Below are 20,624 nucleotides of genomic sequence, written 5' to 3'. Positions count from 1 at the left end.
CCAGGAAGAGTGCAGATAAACGGGGAGGCCTACAACTCCACCTGGCCAGGGGAACTCCTGCTTGCTCGCAGACTGACCAGGCCCCTTATACTAGCCAGTACTCCCGGGAGGGTCTGCCTTGTACCATCAGTAAAGACCCTGAACTGCACCTCACGTCTCTGTGATTCCTTGCCGCACCAGCACCATTAGCACTGGGACCCTCACACCATCACTCCCATCATCTCTCACATTAGCTGCCCTGAGGCAATACTTCTCCCGTGGGGAGTTATCCCATACTCGGCTGCGCAAACAACATCAGCCTCAGCGGTCTGCAGCGCAGCGGCGGTCCCCACTGACCGCAATCCACGGGTGGCGTAGTCGGACAATTACAATACAAATAGACTGCCACTGGTTTGACCACCCTGGGCACGGACCGGGTCACCGCCACACGGAGACTACAACCCCCAGCATCCTACAACAGGCCCGGTTCCGGGTTCCCCTGCACAGCACAGGCCCAGGGGGCGCATCATTGACAAGCCACAAAGCTTCTGGAAGAATGTCCCATGGACAGATGAGACAAAAATGGAAGATTTTGGTAACGCACATCAGCTCTATGTTCACAGAGGGAAAAATGAAGCATATCAAGAAAAGACCACTGTACCTACTGTGAAACATGGTGGAGGCTCTGTTATGTTCTGGGGCTGCTTTGCAGCATCAGGCACAAGGTGACTTGAATCTGTGCAGGGTACAATGAAATCTCAAGACTATCAAGGGATTCTAGAGAGATATGTGCCACCCAGTGTCAGAAAGCTTGGTCTCAGTCGCAGGTCATGGGTCTTGCAACAGGATAATGATCCAGAACACTCAGCTAAAAACACCCAAGAATGGCTAAGAGGAAAACATTGGACTATTCTGAAGTGGCCTTCTATGACTCCTGACCTAAATCCTATTGAGCATATTTGGAAAGAGCTGAAACATGCCATCTGGAAAAGGCAACCTTCAAACACGAGACAACTGGAGCAGTTTGCTCATGAGGAATGGGCCAAAATACCTGTCGAGAGGTGCAGAAGTCTCATTGACAGTTACCGGAATCGTTTGATTGCAGTGATTGCCTCAAAAGGTTGTTCAACAAAATAGTAAGTTAAGAGTATCATCATTTCTGTCCAGGCCTATTTCATGAGTTTAAGTGTGTTTATATATATATATATATATATATATATATATATATATATATATATAAATTTTTATATGTACAGTATATTCCGTGCTTACCATAAATGAGTAAACACCATTTGAAAAGTAAGAATTTCATCAATGTCATATTGAATACAAGAACAATTTCCAAAATGTTGACAAGACTGTGTTTCACAGAACATTTTTTTAACCCAAAACAAGAAACTAAGGTTAGTAATATGTTTCATTACAAAATCTTTAGTTGTACTCAAATTAGTTCATGCAAAAATGAATGCACTCCACATTAAAACTACTACATATATTATTTTATATGACTTTTGTGATTTCTACAGAAAGCACCAAATTTTCTAGGAGTGGAATGAACAAGTGGTCGACATATTGCAAAGGGACTGTCAGAAAAGTTAAAACTAATCACTACAAGACAGGGTTAAGAATCATGGCATGTTAAAGTGCAGTACTTACCTAACCTAAAGTATCAGGTGCATCGCCCTCAGATTCGTCATGTACAGTGGCTTCAAAAGTATTTACCCCCCCTTGACTTTTTATCTATTTTGTTACATTACAATCTATGTTTAAATATTTATGTAATTCAATTTGTGTGCGATGCATCAGCACTAAATAGTCTAAATTGGTGAAGTAAAGTGAGAAAAATAAAAAATAAATACATTTATGGGATTAAATAACTAAAATTAGCATGTACATATGTATTCACCCTTTTTGCTATAAAGCCCCTAAAAATTTTGGTGCAAGCAATTACCTTCATAAATCACATTCTTAGTAGAAGGAAGTCCACCTGTATGCAATCTTAAGTGTTACATGATCTGTCAGAATATACACATCTTTTCTGAAAGGCCACAGAGGCTGAAACACCATTAACCGAACAACTCCATGAAGACCAAGGAGATCTCTGTTAAAGAAGTCGAAACCGGTTGTATTTTAGTTTGAAATAAAAATGATCTTCGAATCCGAATATTGAGTTCCATCATCATCCTTCAGGAGCGCATATTGATGGGAAAAATATTTACAAAGTGGTATCGCCCATGAAAGCACAGTCCAGTGCTCTCATTAGCTCCCAGATTTCTGCAGCAAACTGAATGGAAAGAGGAATGTAGTAATCCACTGATTGGATTTACATGCAGTACCTCAAGACATCAAATAGGTGAGTGGATTTATACTGAGTATACACCCTTGGAATCCAACTTCTGCACTGAGAAGCCTGCACTTCCTATTTTCTCTCCCTATAAACCCCTCTTGTTTACTAAAACTTTTGGTGCAAGCAATTAACTTCATAAATCACATTCTTAGTGAAAGGAAGTCCACCTGTATGCAATCTAAGTGTTACATGATCTGTCAGTATATACACATCTTTTCTGAAAGGCCACATAGGCTGAAACACCATTAACCGAACAACACCATGAAGACCAAGGAGATCTCCAAACAAGTCAGGGACAAAGTTGATAAGAAGTTCAAGCCAGAGTTGGATTATAAAAAAAATATCCTAACCACTGATGATCCCCCGGAGCATCATGAAATCCATTACCATCAAATGGAAAGAACATGGTACCACAACAAACTTGCCAAGAGAGGGCCTCCTACCAAAACTCTCAGCCATGGCAAGGAGGGCATTAATCAGAAAGGCAGAACAGAGACTAAAGGTAACCCTGAAGGAGCTGCAGAGTTTCCAAGCAGAGACTGGAGTATCCGTCCATATGACCACAATAAGTCGAAAACTGAACAGAGGTGGCCTTTATGGAGGAGTGGCCAGGAAAAAAGTCTGTACTTGTATAATGGTATTATTAAATGGTTAAACATCTATTTTTGATTACCATTTGCAATCTTTTTTGACTTCATGGTACATTTTACATAGAAAGTCTGTGGCTATGCACTATGTCACTTTATATGTCTCTTATCTTTTGCACAATATTGGATGTATTGAGTATTTTTTAATAATTGTTAAAATAAAAATAATTTTTTATTTTTTATCTATAAAACTCCCATCTTCTCTTGTTTTTCATAGCAATAAATGGAGTAAGATTATGGGTTCTCTGGGGGTGAATCTTTGACTGCCCTATTATGTGTGTTTTGCCAGATCTGGGATTACATTCGTTAATGTATAATTTTCCGTAGCTGTATGCCCCTCCAATGAGTGGTAATGCAAAAGTACCAGATAACAGACTGCAGTTATGTCATACGTGGTCTCTAAAGAAAGGTAAATTCATAATGGAAAATATGGTATCAATTTCAGGCTTCTGCGATCAACCAGTGATAAGTTATTCCAGAAGTTAGAGATTCTAATAAAAATATGAAGGCTGGAGCCCAGCACACATAATGTCAGCACAAGGGGCATGTGGGCAGGTCCCCCCCTTCGGCATAAAAGACACAGCTGAAGGTGGGTCAGTATTCATTGCCGGGGGGTATAGACTCTATAACCAAAGGATCCCATTCGATAACGGTCAAATCAAATTAGAGCGCCTCCCCTCCAGCTATACTGAATCGTCCCTGCGATCTTAATAGTAAGTCTTCTTTAATCCCTGTTTATTAGTGTTGAGCGAGCACTAAAATGCTCGGGTGCTCGAAGCTCGGGCCGAGCTCACCGTGATACTTGGGTGCCCAATGTTAGTCTATGGGAGACCCGAGCATTTTTGCGGCGGCACCCCCGGCAGTTTGTAGAAAGCCTAAAAAGTGCCCAAAACAATAGTGACAGTGCTCAAATGACATGGGGACAGCATGGGGATAGCCCCAGGAAGCATTTCTGACCCCCAGGTCACTGCTGTCAACAACGTGGTCAGAGGTATTAAGGCACTTTTACGGGCTCACAATAAAAAGTTCAAAAACGAAACTGAAACGGTTTTCCTGTGAAATATGTTAAGGAACTTCTTTTCCAGGGTAAAGACTTGTGTATAAGGTAAAATAAATAACCAAAAACAAAAATACTCCTCCACACCTTGGGCTATGTTCACAAGTAGCATTTTTTATGCGTTTTTGCACTTTTTTATTGCTTTCAACCGTGACAATTGCATTCACCGCGAAATGTCATTTTAACATTTTACAATCTTATCTGGCCATGTGCTGTGTGACATATGCATACAGTGCTGAAAAGACATGGGAACAGCATGGGGGAGACCCCTGGAAGCATCTCTGACACCCAGGTCACTGCCTAAAGGTGTGCCCATCAGAAGTGATCCTTGCCGTATCAGAAGATGCTGACTTGCAACTATCCCCATGCAAGTCCTTGTCCCAGGGCAGTGTTCAATTGTACCTCCCCCATTCCTTGCAATGCAAGCGCAAGTATGCAGCCTGCCACCCACCCACCCCCAGGCTGCAATACCATACTGCAACACGTCCTCCAGACATAGAGGATTGCGGGTCCTGGGTCAATCAGGCTTCAACACAAAGTTCAGAAGGTAGACAGCAGCAGTGGTCGGCCTCCTACACAACGAGTAAATTATTTATGATCATGATGAGGCCATCCATCTCCTTAGCTTTCTGTTCCTTGGAATGCAAGCGCATGTATGTAGTAGCGGCTAGGCCTGAGGCGGTCAGCGTTTTGGCGCATATCCTACCTCCTCCGAGGATTGCTGGATGTTTTCCTGCTACTATCCCAGTTCTATGACTCCGGTTAAAACAAAGCTTCAGGTGATGAATGGTGGATGAGGTGGTGGCAAAGGAGAAAGAGCAGGAGGAACAGGGACCATTCACATTAATATCAGGTCAGTCAACCACACATGTCTTGTAGAATATGTTTCTGTACCAAAAGGAGCGGTTCGGCTACACGGTTATAGGGCATACAGTAAGTGCAATGCCTACCGAAAATTTCGAGGCACTCCAATGCCCCTTGGAAGTGACATTGAGGTCAGAGGGCCTTAACTAAATCGTTTTTTCCATTTATAGCAACTGGGTCTCCTGTACACTGTTGGCATAAGCAGTGAATGGAAGGCTTTCCAAAAATTATGAGGAACTGCAATGCCCCTTGAAACAGACGTGGATTACAGCGTACTAAAAACATTCTACCTATTATTGGGGAGTGGGTCTCCTTGAGTTTTCGCCTATGCATTGAAAAGCAAAAGCTGACTAAAATTAGGAGGAAATGCAATGCTCGTTGGAAGAGTCGTGGAGGTTAGAGGTAATTAAAAATAACATTTCAATGCCCCTTGGAAGAGCTGTGGAGTTCAGAGTGGTTTAACGAGACCGTTTTAATGCCCCTTGGTAGAGTGGTGGAGGTCGCAGCTGATTAAAAAGACAATTATCAGTGCACCTTGGAAGAGCTGTGGAGTTCAGAGTGGTTTAACAAGGCGGTTTTAATGCCCCTTGGAAGAGCTGTGGAGTTCTGAGTGGTTTAACCAGATGGTTTTAATGCCCCTTGGAAGAGTGGTGGAGGTCGCAGCTGATTAAAAAGACAATATCAATGCCCCTTGGAAGAGCTGTGGAGTTCAGAGTGGTTTAACAAGACGGTTTTAATGCCCCTTGGAAGAGCTGTGGAGTTCCGAGTGGTTTAACCAGACGGTTTTAATGCCACTTGGAAGAGTGGTGGAGGTCGCAGCTGATTAAAAAGACAATATCAATGTCCCCTTGGAAGAGCTGTGGAGTTCAGAGTGGTTTAATAAGACGGTTTTAATGCCCATTGGAAGAGCTGTGGAGTTCCGAGTGGTTTAACCAGACGGTTTTAATGCTCCTTGGAAGAGTGGTGGAGGTCGCAGCTGCTAAAAAGACAATATCAATGCCCCTTAGAAGAGCTGTGGAGTTCAGAGTGGTTTATCAAGATGGTTTTAATACCCCTTGGAAGAGCTGTGGAGTTCCGAGTGGTTTAACCAGATGGTTTTAATGCCCCTTGGAAGAGTGGTGGAAGTCACAGCTCATTAAAAAGACAACATCAATGCCCCTTGGAAGAGCTGTGGAGTTCTGAGTGGTTTAACAAGACGGTTTTAATGCCCCTTGGAAGAGTGGTGGATGTCGCAGCTGATTAAAAAAGACAATATCAATGCCCCTTGGAAGAGCTGTGGAGTTCAGAGTGGTTTAACAAGATGGTTTTAATGCCCCTTGGAAGAGCTGTGGAGTTCCGAGTGGTTTAACCAGATGGTTTTAATGCCCCTTGGAAGAGTGGTGGATGTCGCAGCTGATTAAAAAGACAATATGAATGCCCCTTGGAAGAGCTGTGGAGTTCAGAGTGGTTTAACAAGACGGTTTTAATGTCCCTTGGAAGAGCTGTGGAGTTTCGAGTGGTTTAACCAGATGGTTTTAATGCCCCTTGGAAGAGTGGTGGACGTCGCAGCTGATTAAAAATACAATATCAATGCCCCTTGGAAGAGCTGTGGAGTTCAGAGTGGTTTAACAAGACGGTTTTAAAGCCCATTTGAAGAGCTGTGGAGTTCCGAGTGGTTTAACCAGACGGTTTTAATGCCCCTTGGAAGAGTGGTGGAGGTCGCAGCTGATTAAAAAGACAATATTAATGTCCCTTGGAAGAGCTGTGGAGTTCAGAGTGGTTTAACAAGACGGTTTTAATGCCCCTTGGAAGAGTGGTGGAGGTCGCAGCTGATTAAAAAGACAATATCAATGCCCATTGGAAGAGCTGTGGAGTTCAGAGTGGTTTAAGAAGATGGTTTTAATGCCCTTTGGAAGAGCTGTGGAGTTCCGAGTGGTTTAACCAGACGGTTTTAATGCCCCTTGGAAGAGTGGTGGATGTCGCAGCTGATTAAAAAGACAATATGAATGCCCCTTGGAAGAGCTGTGGAGTTCAGAGTGGTTTAACAAGACGGTTTTAATGCCCCTTTGAAGAGCTGTGGAGATTCGAGTGGTTTAACCAGATGGTTTTAATGCCCCTTGGAAGAGTGGTGGACATCGCAGCTGATTAAAAAGACAATATCAATGCCCCTTGGAAGAGCTGTGGAGTTCAGAGTGGTTTAACAAGATGGTTTTAATGCCCCTTGGAAGAGCTGTGGAGTTCCGAGTGGTTTAACCAGGCGGTTTTAATGCCCCTTGGAAGAGTGGTGGAGGTCGCAGCTGATTAAAAAGACAATATCAATGCCCCTTGGAAGAGCTGTGGAGTTCAGAGTGGATTAACAAGACGGTTTTAATGCCCCTTGGAAGAGCTGTGGAGTTTCGAGTGGTTTAACCAAATGGTTTTAATGCCCCTTGGAAGAGTGGTGGAGGTCGCAGCTGATTAAAAAGACAATATCAATGCCCCTTGGAAGAGCTGTGGAGTTCAGAGTGGCTTAACAACATGGTTTTAATGCCCCTTGGAAGAGTGGTGGAGGTCGCAGCTGATTAAAAAGACAACATCAGTGCCCCTTGGAAGAGCTGTGGAGTTCAGAGTGGTTTAACAAGACAGTTTTAATGCCCGATGGAAGAGCTGTGGAGTTCCGAGTGGTTTAAACAGACGGTTTTAATGCCCCTTGGAAGAGTGGTGGAAGTCACAGCTGATTAAAAAGACAATATCAATGCCCCTTGGAAGAGCTGTGGAGTTCAGAGTGGTTTAACAAGACGGTTTTAATGCCCCTTGGAAGAGCTGTGGAGTTCCGAGTGGTTTAAACGGACGGTTTTAATGCCCCTTGGAAGAGTGGTGGATGTCACAGCTGATTAAAAGGACAATATCAATGCCCCTTGGAAAAGCTGTGGAGTTCAGAGTGGTTTAACAAGATGGTTTTAATGCCCCTTGGAAGAGCTGTGGAGTTACGAGTGGTTTAACCAGATGGTTTTAATGCCCCTTGGAAGAGTGGTGGAGGTCGCAGCTGATTAAAAAGACAATATCAATGCCCCTTGGAAGAGCTGTGGAGTTCAGAGTGGTTTAACAAGACGGTTTTAATGCCCCTTGGAAGAGTGGTGGAGGTCGCAGCTGATTAAAAAGACAATATCAAGGCCCCTTGGAAGAGCTGTGGAGTTCAGAGTGGTTTAACCAGACGGTTTTAATGCCCCTTGGAAGAGTGGTGGAGGTCGCAGCTGATTAAAAAGACAATATCAATGCCCCTTGGAAGAGCTGTGGAGTTCATAGTGGTTTAACAAGATGGTTTTAATGCCCCTTGGTGGAGTGGTGGAGGTCGAGGCTGATTAAAAAGACAATATCAATGCCCCTTGGAAGAGCTGTGGAGTTCCGAGTGGTTTAACCAGACGGTTTTAATGCCTCTTGGAAGAGTGGTGGAGGTCGCAGAGGAATATAAAGACAATATCAATCCGCCGTGGAAGAGACGAGGAGGTCACAGTAGCTTAACAAGATGGTTTTAATGTCCCTTACAAGAGCCATGCAGTACAGCATCTTAAAAACATTATTCCCATTATTGGGGAGTGGGTCTCCCATAGTCTTTGCCTATGCCTTCCAAGCAAAAGCTGCCAAAAATTAGAACGGAGGAACTTGCAATGCTGGCAAACAAGAGCCATGCAGTACAGCATCTTAAAAACATTATTCCCATTATTGGGGAGTGGGTCTCCCATAGTCTTTGCCTATGCCTTCCCAGCAAAAGCTGCCAAAAATTAGGACGGAGGAACTTGCAATGGTGGCAAACAAGAGCCATGCAGTACAGCATTTTAAAACATTATTCCCATTATTGGGGAGTGGGTCTCCCATAGTCTTTGCCTATACCTTCCAAGCAAAAGCTGCCAAAAATTAGGACGGAGGAACTTGAAATGCTGGCAAACAAGAGCCATGCAGTACAGCATTTTAAAAACATTATTCCCAGTATTGGGGAGTGGGTCTCCCATAGTCTTTGCCTATGCCTTCCAAGCAAAAGCTGCCAAAAATTAGGGCGGAGGAACTTGCAATGCTGGCAAACAAGAGCCATACAGTACAGCATCTTAAAAACATTATTCCCATTATTGGGGAGTGGGTCTCCCATAGTCTTTGCCTATGCCTTCCAAGCAAAAGCTGCCAAAAATTAGGACGGAGGAACTTGCAATGCTGGCAAACAAGAGCCATGCAGTACAGCATCTTAAAAACATTATTCCCATTATTGGGGAGTGGGTCTCCCATAGTCTTTGCCTATACCTTCCAAGCAAAAGCTGCCAAAAATTAGGACGGAGGAACTTGCAATGCTGGCAACACAGACCAAGGTCACCCTGGTGGTATAGTGGTGGTGGAGGCTGAGGATAAGGAGAAGAGCAAAATACAGCCGAAATGAGGAAGCGTATACCCATGTGTGGGTGTGAAGCGGTGCATGGGAATACACCTCCCGAAATAACACAGTGGATTTGACTTTATGTTACTCTGCTGTCATTTGGTGGTGATGAGAAGTCTGGCCCAATGCAGCCCTTGTTCGTTTTGATAAGGGTCAGCTTGTCAGCATTGTCAGTTGACAGGCAAGTGCGCTTATCAGTTATAATTCCCCCAGCGGCACTAAAAACACGCTCCGATAACACGCTAGCGGCAGGGCAGGTAAGGACCTCCAAGGTGTACAGAGCAAGTTCATTCCAAGTGTCCAGCTTGGATACCCAAAAATTAAAAGGTACAGAGGAATCACGGAGGACGCTGGTAGGGTCGGCAAGGTACTCCCTCACCATCTTTTGAAACTTTCCACTCCTTGTGAGAGTACCCCATGCCTCAGGGCCTGTAAGCTGGGCGGGTTGTTCCCCTGCCTCAGCTGGATTGGAGTTGCGTCTCTCTCGCCAGTATTGGGCAACGAACTGTGATCTCTGCAGCTAGCGTGTTCAGATGGGAATTTTTTTAACAGTTCTGCAGCAAGGGCCTTCTGGTACTGCCCCATTTTTGTAGACCTCTCCACCTCAGGAATAAGAGAGTGAAAGTTCTCCTTGTAGCGGGGGTCTAAAAGTGTCACCAACCAGTAATGACTGTCACCCAACATTTTGACAACGCAAAGGGTCACGGTTAAGGCAGCGTAACATAAAGTCAGCCATGCGTGCCAGACTGGTAACGGGCAAGACTTCCGTGTCCTCATCAAGATGACGACTGACTATGCTCTCCTCCTCCTCCCCCCCTGTCCTCAGGCCACCCACGCTGAACCGACGGTATGACAGTTGTACAGGTACTACCGTCTACAGCGCATGATACCAGCTCCTGTTCTTCCTCCTCTCCCTCATTGTCCCCCAATGCACATTGGGATGAGATGAGACTGGGCTGTGTGTAATCGCCCGCTACGGCTTCTTGATCCATCTCATCATACTCTGGCTGCAATGCTTCCTCTTTAATTCTCTGCAGACAGTGTTGCAAAAGACAGACAAGTGGGATGCTGATTGCGTCATTGCCACTCACCATCTTGGTGGACTCCTCAAAGTTTGTCAAGATGGTACATATGTAAGACATCCAGGTCCACTCCTGAGGTCTTATGTGTGGAGTCTGACGGCCTTGTAGCAGCTGGTACTCCACAACTGCTCTCTTCTGCTCACAAATCCTTTGCAACATGTGGAGGGTAGAGTTCCAAAGTGTGGGGACATCACACACCAGTCGGTGTGCCGGAAGCTACAAACGCTGCTGCAACACAGCAAGGGCGGCGGAAGCTGTAGCCGACTTGTGAAAATGAGCTGACAGGCGGCGTACTTTGACGAGCAGATCTGGCAACTCGGGGTACAATTTAAGAAACCGCTGAACCACGAGGTTAAGCACATGAGCCAGGCATGGTACGTGTGTGATCTCGCCTCGCCTCAGAGCCGCCACCAGGTTACGGCCATTGTCACACACGACCATGCCTGGATGTAGGTTCAGCGGTCTCAGCCACAGATCTGCCTGCTGTTTCACAGCTGTCCACAACTCACAAGCAGTGTGAGGTTTATCACCTAAGCTTATGAGTTTCAGCACAGCCTGTTGCCGCTTGGCGGAGGCAGTACTGCAGTGCTTCCAGCTTGTAAATGATGTGGTGATAGTTGAGATGGAGGCTGAACATGAGGAGGATGATGTGCAAGAACTGTACACTGTGGGGGCAACTCTGACTGACATAGGGCCCGCAATCCTGGGGGGAGGATGTGTTCCGTTCCAAGGTCTGACTGGGTCCCAGCTTCCACTATGTTTACCCAGTGTGCCGTCAGGGAGCTGTACCGTCCCTGGCCACAAGCACTTGTCCACGTGTCCGTTGTCAGGTGGACTCTCCCAGAAACTGCGTTGTTGAGGGCACAGAAGATGTTTTAGGACACGTGCTTGTTCAGTGCGGGGATGGCACACCAGGCAAAATAGTGTCGGCTGGGGACCGAGTACCGAGGGACGGCCACCGCCATAAGGTTGCGGAAGGATTCCGTCTCCACCAGCCTAAAAGGCAGCATTTCCAACGCAAGCAGTCGGGAAATGTGCGAATATAGGACTGTGGCCTGTGGGGCGTTGGCTGCGAATTTGCGCTTTCGCTCAAAGGTCTGGGATATGGACAATTGAACGCTGCGTTGGGACATGGACGTTGATGCAGTTTCTTGAGAAACTACCATAACAAGTGAAGACTGAGAGGAGGGGGCATCTTTGCATGCAGTATGGACAGGGGATTGCCTTCCACGCACAGCAGGGGGTTCTCTTACACGCACAACAGCGGAAGAAGCAGTGGTGACACCCGCTGACACTGATCGTGGACCCTGGGGTTCGCCCCACAAAGTCGGGTGCTTTGCTGACATGTGCCTGATCATGCTGGTGGTGGTCAAGCTGGTAGTTTTGTCACCCCTGCTGATGCTGGCATGACAGGTGGTACAAATGGCCTTTTTGGGGTTATCAGCAGAGTCTTTAAAAAAATTCCAGACTCTGGAAGACCTACCAGTTGTACTGGCAACGTCCCTCGTGTTGGTGTTACGGGGAACGGTTTCCCGCCTTCTGTCTGAAACCACCACACTGCTTCTTCCTGCCTGTTGGGGTACTCAGCCTCCCTCTCCCTGTGTGCTGCTGGCCCCGCTCTGCGTGTCCTCCTGCCACGTTGGGTCAGTTACTAGATCATCCACCACCTCCTCCTCTTAAGCACCACGATCCTCCTCCTCACTTCGTGGCAATTGTGTTTCATCATCGTCCACCTCTTGTGACAAATTGCCAGCGTCACCTTCCTGTGGCCATGACTGTTCAAATATTTGGGCATCGCTACATGGGATCTCCTCTTCCACCACTTCAAGAGGAGCAGGCGAGGGGCACAAACATGGAAATGGAGCAGTGAACAGCTCTTCAGAGTGTCCAACTGTGGGATCAGTTGCTGTTTGACAACACTCGGCATAATGGGAGGAAGGAGCATCAGGGTGAGGAGGAGTATGCGGTCGAGACTCACGGCTACTAAAACTTGACCGTGTGGAAGACAGACCGGAGGTGGTGGTGCCCAGGTAACTGGAAGTATTATCTGCTATCCAATTAATAACCTGTTCACACGAATCAGTTCGCAATACTGGTGTTGTTGTGTGCTTCCCTAGTAATTCGGTCAAGAAGTGGGAACGAGAAGATGTGGAGGTTGGTTGTGGCACATTTTCACCCTGGCCACGGCCCCGTCCTCTGCACGCACCATAGCTTTTGCCTCTACTTAGCTTTTGCTGACAAAGGGCAAGAGAATAAAAGATAGATTTAGTCACTTGTTGCAGGCTGTTCATGAGGAATCAGTTGTATATATAAATGTAATAAACTGTATTGTTCTAATAAAAATCTTTTTGAAAAAATCTAAAAATATCAAGGAATTTTTTCCAGAAAAATGATATAATGTTGAATGTGTTTAATAAAAAGAACATTGAGAAATTTAGATTGGAATATTTTTGATTCATTTATGAAATGGAATCCATATTTTAGGATTTATATTCTCATATTTGGTTGGAGATTATTTATATATATGAATTTACTTGTCATTGATATATTTGATTCCATGGGAAATATTAAAAAATCTTAAAAACATTAAGGATTTTTTCTGGAAAAACTATGAAATGTTACATATTTTTAGCTAAAAGAATATGGAGAAATAAAGATATAATGTGGTATATGCATGCAATAAATTTTACAATCTGCGATGTATATGGTTTTATGTGTAGTCGGGGATTATTTAAATATATGAATTCACTTGTTCTTTTTCATTGTGCAACCTGAGTTTATTATTGCTTAATTTTTTGTATGTTGTTGTAAATTCTGTTATATATAATTTTTTTTATTGGTCTACTCTTTTTTTATGTTAATGAGAATTATGTCATTTCCGTGGATTTGTTTATAAATATCTTGACTGAATGTATTGAACCACAATTGAAAAAAGCCTTGGACAGGCTGAAACGTCTTGTGTGAGTTGTGGAATAAATCAACTGATTATCAACACGTGAGTGCCGGGATTTTCTTTTCCTACTGACCATAATGTAGACCCTCATTCCCAAACTGTAACTCCTGTTGGTGGAGACAATGAGGAAGACGATGATGAGACTCAAATACCTGATTGGAGCGACAACTTTAGTTTTTTGTCAGGGCAGGAACAGGTTGGCTCTGAGGACGACGGGTGTGATAACGCACAGGGTGATGATGATGAGGTTGGAGATCCCACTTACTGTCAACCCACAGTCAGCCAAGAGATGAGGTCAGCAGAGGAGGTGGAGGAAGATGCTAGTGACGACGAGGTCAGGTTGCGCCTTCCTGGACAGAGACGTAGTACTGGAAGCACGTCAACAACTGCATCCTCAAACACAACTCTGCCTCTCACCACAAGTCGTGGTGGCTCTTCAGGTCGCATGGGTGCTAAGCCTTGCATAGCCTGGGCATTTTTTCAGATCGATAAAGATGACCCAACTCGTGTTATCTGTAACATTTGTCAGCAAAAGCTAAGTAGAGGCCAAAAAATACATAGTTTGAGTACTTCATGCATGAACCGGCACATGGACATGAAGCATAAGTTGCAGTGGGAAGCTCACTGTGCTACAATGCGGCCTAGCCGGCCGGGCCAACCACCGTCTGCCATATCTTGTGCATCCGCGGCCGCTTCATCCTCTGTGACTGGGGGGACAGCAGTCACACCTGTTTTGGGGCGCAGACCTGCCACCTCTTTACCCGCAACAGCCAGCGTGATTGGCAGGTCATCATTTTCTTTGGAGGTGGTAACACCAGCTGGTGTTGAGCGCTGTCCGACATCGATAGCACCACCTTTGGATCAAGGCAACCTAACATGTCCGCCTGCATCTTCCTCACAGACCGGCAGTTTGCCGGGGACACCCTTATCAACCCCGTCTAAGCACAATAGCCAGCCCTCGGTCCCTCAGATGTGGACAAGTAAAAGACCATTTCCTCCTAGCCATGAGAAAGCTAAGAGGTTGAATTTCACCATCTGCAAGCTCTTGGCTACAGAAATGCTGCCTTTCCGCCTGGTGGACACAGAGGATTTTCGAGACCTTATGTCCGTCGCAGTGCCCCAGTACCAGATGCCCAGTCGGCACTACTTCTCAAAGAAAGGTGTGCCTGCGCTCCACCAGCATGTCGCACACAACATCACCGCTTCTTTGAGAAACTCTGTGTGTGACAGGGTGCATTTCACCACAGACACTTGGACGAGTAGGCATGGACAGGGGCGTTACATGTCGCTGACTGGGCACTGGGTAACTATGGTGACAGCAGGACAAGGGGCTGCTGTCCAAGTCTTGCCGTCCCCACGAGTTGTGCGTCAATCCTCTTTATGTCAAAGTTCCTCCACTGCTTCTGCCTCCTCAACCTCCTCTCGGTCTTCCACCTGCACCCAAAGCCTGTCTGGTCATGCCACAAGCTTTCTAACTGCGCAGAAGGGATCCTGCACACCTCCTTACTATGCTGGCAGTAGGGCTCAACGTCATCAGGTGGTCTTTACTTTGAAATGTCTGGGAAATGTGAGTCACACAGCTGAGGAGTTGTGGTCAGCTCTGGAGAACCAATTTCATGAATGGTTATCTCCACTGGACCTGAAACCAGGGAAGGCCGTGTGCGATAATGCTGCAAACCTGGGTGCGGACCTTCGCCGGGGCAATGTCACACACGTGCCTTGTATGGCTCACGTGTTGAACCTGGTTGTCCAGCAATTTTTAGCCCACTATCCCAGACTAGATGGCCTTCTGCAGAGGGCACGGTCGCTGTGTGCTCACTTCCGCCGTTCGCATCCCGCAGCTCAGCGACTTACATCTCTACAGAAGTCGTTGGGCCTGCCACTTCACCGGCTAAAATGCGATGTGCCTACCCGGTGGAATTCAACCCTGCACATGTTGCAGCGACTGTGGCAGCACTGACAAGCCCTGGTGCAATACGTTCTGACGTATAGCCTGGGCCAACGAGATCCAGAGGTGGGGCAAATCACGCTGGAGGAGTGGTCTCAGATCAGGGACCTATGCACCCTTCTGCACAGTTTTGAAATGGCGACGAAGATGTTTAGTGCTGACGATGCCATTATCAGCATGACTATTCCGTGATTTACATGCTGGAGCACATGTTAAACAGAATTCGGAGTCAGGTGGTGGCACAAGAGGAGGTGGAGGAAGTAGAGGAGGAGGAGTTGTATGCGGAAGGGCTAACATCTGCAAGGTCCAGACGGTCGGCAGCACCAAGGCGGCAGGCATGTGAGGGTGGGGGAGATGGTTTTACCAGGGTGCATGGTAGCAGCCAAACTAGTGAGGAAGGTGCAGGAGCCCAGGAAGAAGTGGAGGACGAACTGATGGAAGACTCATCAGATGAGGGAGACCTTGATCACATTTCTGTTGTGCGAGGTTGGGGGGAGAGGACAGAGGAAGGAAGCATGATTGTTACCTCGCCACCAACACAACAGGGACTTGGTGCTCCTGGATGCGCAACACACATGAGTGCCTTCTTGCTGCACTACCTGCAACATGACCCTCGAATTGTGAGAATTAGAAATAATTCTGACTACTGGGTTGCCACACTGTTAGATCCCCGGTACAAAAGTAAATTTGCAGAAATTATTCCTGCCATAGAAAGGGATGCACGCATGCAGGAGTATCAGCAGAGACTGTTGCAGAATCTTACATGTGCTTTTCCACAAAACACCAGTGGTGCACGTAGTGAATCTCACAGTTCCAACTTGCCAACCGTGGGACCGTCAAGTGTTCAGCACTCAAACCGTAACAGAACCACAGTATCTGCTGGCAACATCAATTTTGCGGAATCATTTCACCACTTTTTTAGCCCATCCTTTGCAAGGCCACAGGAGACAAGAAGTCTGACACATAGTCAACGCCTAGAGACGATGGTACAGGAGTATCTCCAAGTAAACATTGAAGTCATGACTGTGTCACTGGACCCTTGCTCTTTTTGGGCTTCCAATCTGGATAAATGGCCGGAGCTAGCCACTTACGCCTTGGAGATCTTGTCATGCCCCGCAGCCAGCGTTCTGTCTGAACGTGTGTTCAGCGCTGCTGGTGGTGTGCTGACAGATAAGCGCACGCGGCTCTCCACTGATAATGTAGACAGACTCACGTTCATAAAGATGAACAAATCATGGATCCGAAACGACTTTTCTACCCCTGTGTCATCCTGGGGAGAGTAAAAGCTTGATGATTGGTTAAAATCACCCTACCAACCGTTTTAAGCTTTCAAATTACTAATCATGTTTATCTGTATCTTGGCTGGAAAATAATTTGGGCTTTGTAGCAGTGTGCAGCACTGATTCTATTAGGCCATCTATAATAAGCTCCACCAGATTTAAAATTACTAATCATGTTTATCTGTATCTTGACTGGAAAATAATTTGGGCTTTGTAGCAGTGTGCAGCACTGATCCTATTAGGCCATCTATACTAAGCTCCACCAGATTTAAAATTAATAATAACTTTTAGCTGCATCTAGCCCGGAAAATAATTTTGGGGCTCCGAGATGCGCAAGACACATAAGTGCCTTCTTGCTGCACTACCTGCAACATGACCCTCATATTGTCAGAATTCGAAGTAATCATGACTACTGGGTTGCCACACTCGTAGATCCCCCAAACTTTTCGATCAACCTTTTCATTTTAATAAAGACCAAAAAAATGGTCATTTTTGAAATTATAAGCATTAGCAGGTTATTAGAAACTGAAATCAAAAAGTTTTCAACTCAAAACTTTATTCTAGGTGATGTTATATTTTCACATAGGACCCCTTGTTCGAAAGGAGCTTCTGAACTCTCTCGTCCATTGAATTTGTCAGGTTTTGGATGGTTTCTGCTTCAATTGTTTTGCATGAGGACAGAATACCCTCCCAGAGCTGTTGCTTAGATGTGAACTGCCTCCCGCCATCATAGACACTCCTTTTGATGATGCTCCAGAGGTTCTGAATGGGGTAGAGGTCAGGGGAGCATGGGGGTCACACCATAAGTTTGTCCCCTTTTATGCCCATATCAGCCAGAGATGCAGATGTTTTATGAGCAGCATCAGATGGTGCATTATCATGCAAAAAAATGATCTTGCTGTTAAATACACGGTTCTTCTTCTTGAACCATGGCAGGAAGTGCTGTTTGAGAAAATCCACATACATTATGGAGTTCATCTTTAGCGCCTTCAGGGATCCTAAAGGGGCCGACAATCTCTCTCCCCATGATTCCAGCCCAAAACATTACTCCACCTCCTCCTTGTTGGCGCTGTAGCCGTGTTTGTGTGGGGTGTCCATCAACCAGCCATCCTCCACTCCATCCATCTGGACCATCGAGCGCTGCACGGCACTCATCCGTGAACAAAACAGTTTTGAAATCAGTCTTCATGTAATGTTTGGCCCACTGGAGCCGTTTCTGCTTGTGTGAAGTGGATAGAGGAGGTCGACAGGATGGCGTATGCACAGCTGCAAACCTCTGAAGGACCCTGCATCTTGTTGTTCGGGGGACGTTGGAGGCACCAGCAGCTTCAAAAACTTGTCTGCTGCTATGACAAGGCTTTTTTGCCGCTGCTCTTTTAACCTGATGTAATTGCCTGTAGGAAAGAGTCCTCAATTTGCCCTTATCAGCACGCACACGTGTGTACTGTGAATCAGCTACATACTTCTTGATTGCCAAGACACTTCATCCTGATCATCGCACAATGTTGATTGTAGTCATGCCTTGACCTAAACACTCCACAATTTGTTGCTTCTCAGCAGCCGACACATCCTTTTTCTTTCCCATTTTGGCAGAAAATGTAGGCTGCTTAATAACGTGAGACAGCCTTCTTAAGTAGTCTTGCCTTTCATTGGACACACCTGCTAAACTAATTAGCACAGGTGTCTACAATTGCTTACAGTGATATAAAGAGCCCTGACACACATCACCATCAATGAGTTTAACTGACAAACAAACAAATTCTTCCCTTATCACTCCTAAACACTTTTTGCATAATAATTTGGAACACAGTGTACATGTGCTTTTCCACAAAACACCAGTGGTTGACGTAGTGAATCTTACAGTTCTAACTTGCCAATCGTGGTCTGTATGGAGTTGTTCAATAAAGGGCCCAAAATTAAGATAACATAGATGGGAGAGGTCTCTATGAATAGGAATTCCTAAGTATTTGATACCCTGTGAGGGCCAGGCAAAGGGAAAGTTGGACTGGATGGAATCCTATATGGATTTGGAGAGGGAGACATCGAGGGCCTCAGACTTCGCTGCATTGATTTTAAAATTTGACCATGTAACAAAGTGATCTATTTCAGCCATAACAGCATGGATGGATATATGTGATTGAGTGATATATACTAGGACATCATCAGCAAATAGAGAGCACTTGTACTCGGTGCCTCCCACCTCAATCCACCTAATATTGGGGTTATGGCGAATTGATGAGAGCAGGTGCTCCGTCACTAGGATGTATAAGAGAGGGGACAGAGGACATCCCTGCCTTGTCCCATTGGTGATTGTGAAAGGTGATGAAAATGTTCTGATGCACCCCCTGGGCCTTGGGACACCCGGAGCCGGACCCTTTTTGGTGGATGCTGGTGGTTGTAGTCTTCGTGGCGGCGACCCGGTTCCGTGGCTCAGGGTGGTCAAACCAGTGGCGGAACTATTTATGTGGTTTTGATGTTTAAATGTCCGACTACGCCACCCGTGGATTGCGGTCAGAGTGAACCGCCGCTGCAGGGCAGACCGCTGAGGCTGGTGTTGTGGGTGCAGCAGAGCGTAGCATAACTCCCCACGGGAGGAGTATAGCCTCAGGGCAGTGTATGCGGAGGATGGGGTTGATGGTGCAGGGCAGCAGCAGTAACGACACGGAGTCAGTGATGCAGTCCAGGGCCTTTACTCACAGTTCTTATTATCCAGACCACGTCTGCAGGTAACGGCTGCCCACGTCGTACTGTGCTCACCAGGTGAGGGGCTCAGACAACTCCCAGATAACTTTGGAGCGCTTCACAGGACCCCCTTTGTGTGTCCTTTGTCTGGCCTTTCTTACCAACCCTTCTGTCCAGCTGCCTCGGGCCTCCTCTTGGTAAACTTGGCGCCAGTTTCCCTGACCCTATGTGGTGCCTTCCTAGCGGGTGTAGCGAGGGGCTGCGCCACATAAAATGTCACAGTCTCCTGTTTCTAGCTGAGGGTCGTTTCCTGCCTCCACTCCCCCTTTGGCCTGACCCCTCCACGCAGGTGGATTCGGGCGTGCGGTGGCGACTCGCCCGTCCGCACCCCTGGGATCCCTTCATTCCTCGTTCCTGGAGCCTTCTCCGCTCCTCTTCCTTCCTTCTCCCTCTTCCAGGCCTGGGCCTCTGTTACTAGGCCCGCCTCCGGAGCAGAGCTCATGCAGAGCCCCTGCTCCCTGCCACTTCTGCTCAGACTTCTCTGCACTGAACTAAGATTGTGCCCACCTTTTATACTCCCTTCTCAATGCACCCAGGAACTGTTTCCTCCATGCTCCTGAACTACAGGGTTCCCCTTCCTCAGTGTTCCCTCCCCCCCACTCCAGCCAGGGATAGGGACTGTCGTGCCCATCTCAGAGGCATATTGGTCGCCCTGCCCCACGGCAATGTGGTGTAATGCATGCAGGTGTCGGGTCCTGATCCACACTCCATCCTTACCTGAGAGTGAGATATCACACCTCTGGGTGAGGTGCAATACCTCTGTAGCAACCGAGCCCTCAGGGTGCTACAGTTCCATTTATCTTCAGCCTAGGTGACGTATTGTGATACAGGGCCGTGATTTTGGCTATAAAAGGGTCCCCTAGACCCCTACCCCAAGCTTTTTAAGAGAATCATATATGGCGTGCCAGGAGACTCTATGGAATGCTTTCTCAGCATCCAACGAGAGTATCTAATTACAAATTTTTAACTGCATCTAGCCCAGGAAATACTTTGTGCCTAGTAGCAGTGTCTACTAGTCAGCGGATTATCCCGGCTGTTAAGCAAGCTACACCACCTGTAGTTTGGACACTTAATTTTTTCAAAGGAAATGCTTCGGGACCACGGGATACTCAGTGAAGAGCATCAGGAGGCACCCCAAAGCATAGGGGCTGGGACTGGCAGTAGGATGCCTTGAGGTGGACAGCCAAGCTCGATCCTTATTAAAGCTTTTTAACTGCAGCAGCTTTAGTGGATGCTACTGGAGCTGGAATTACGCGGCTGCTGGCATGAGACTTGCCCTCCAATAGATCCTTGTAAATGGATTTAAAGTGTATTCATTCAAATTAGAGAGACAATTTAATTTAA

Source organism: Phyllobates terribilis, unplaced genomic scaffold (assembly GCF_046119375.1).
Source record: "Phyllobates terribilis strain yellow unplaced genomic scaffold, ASM4611937v1 Scaffold_89__1_contigs__length_6337102, whole genome shotgun sequence".
Lineage (NCBI taxonomy): Eukaryota > Metazoa > Chordata > Amphibia > Anura > Dendrobatidae > Phyllobates > Phyllobates terribilis.
This window is presented reverse-complemented; position numbering follows the sequence as displayed.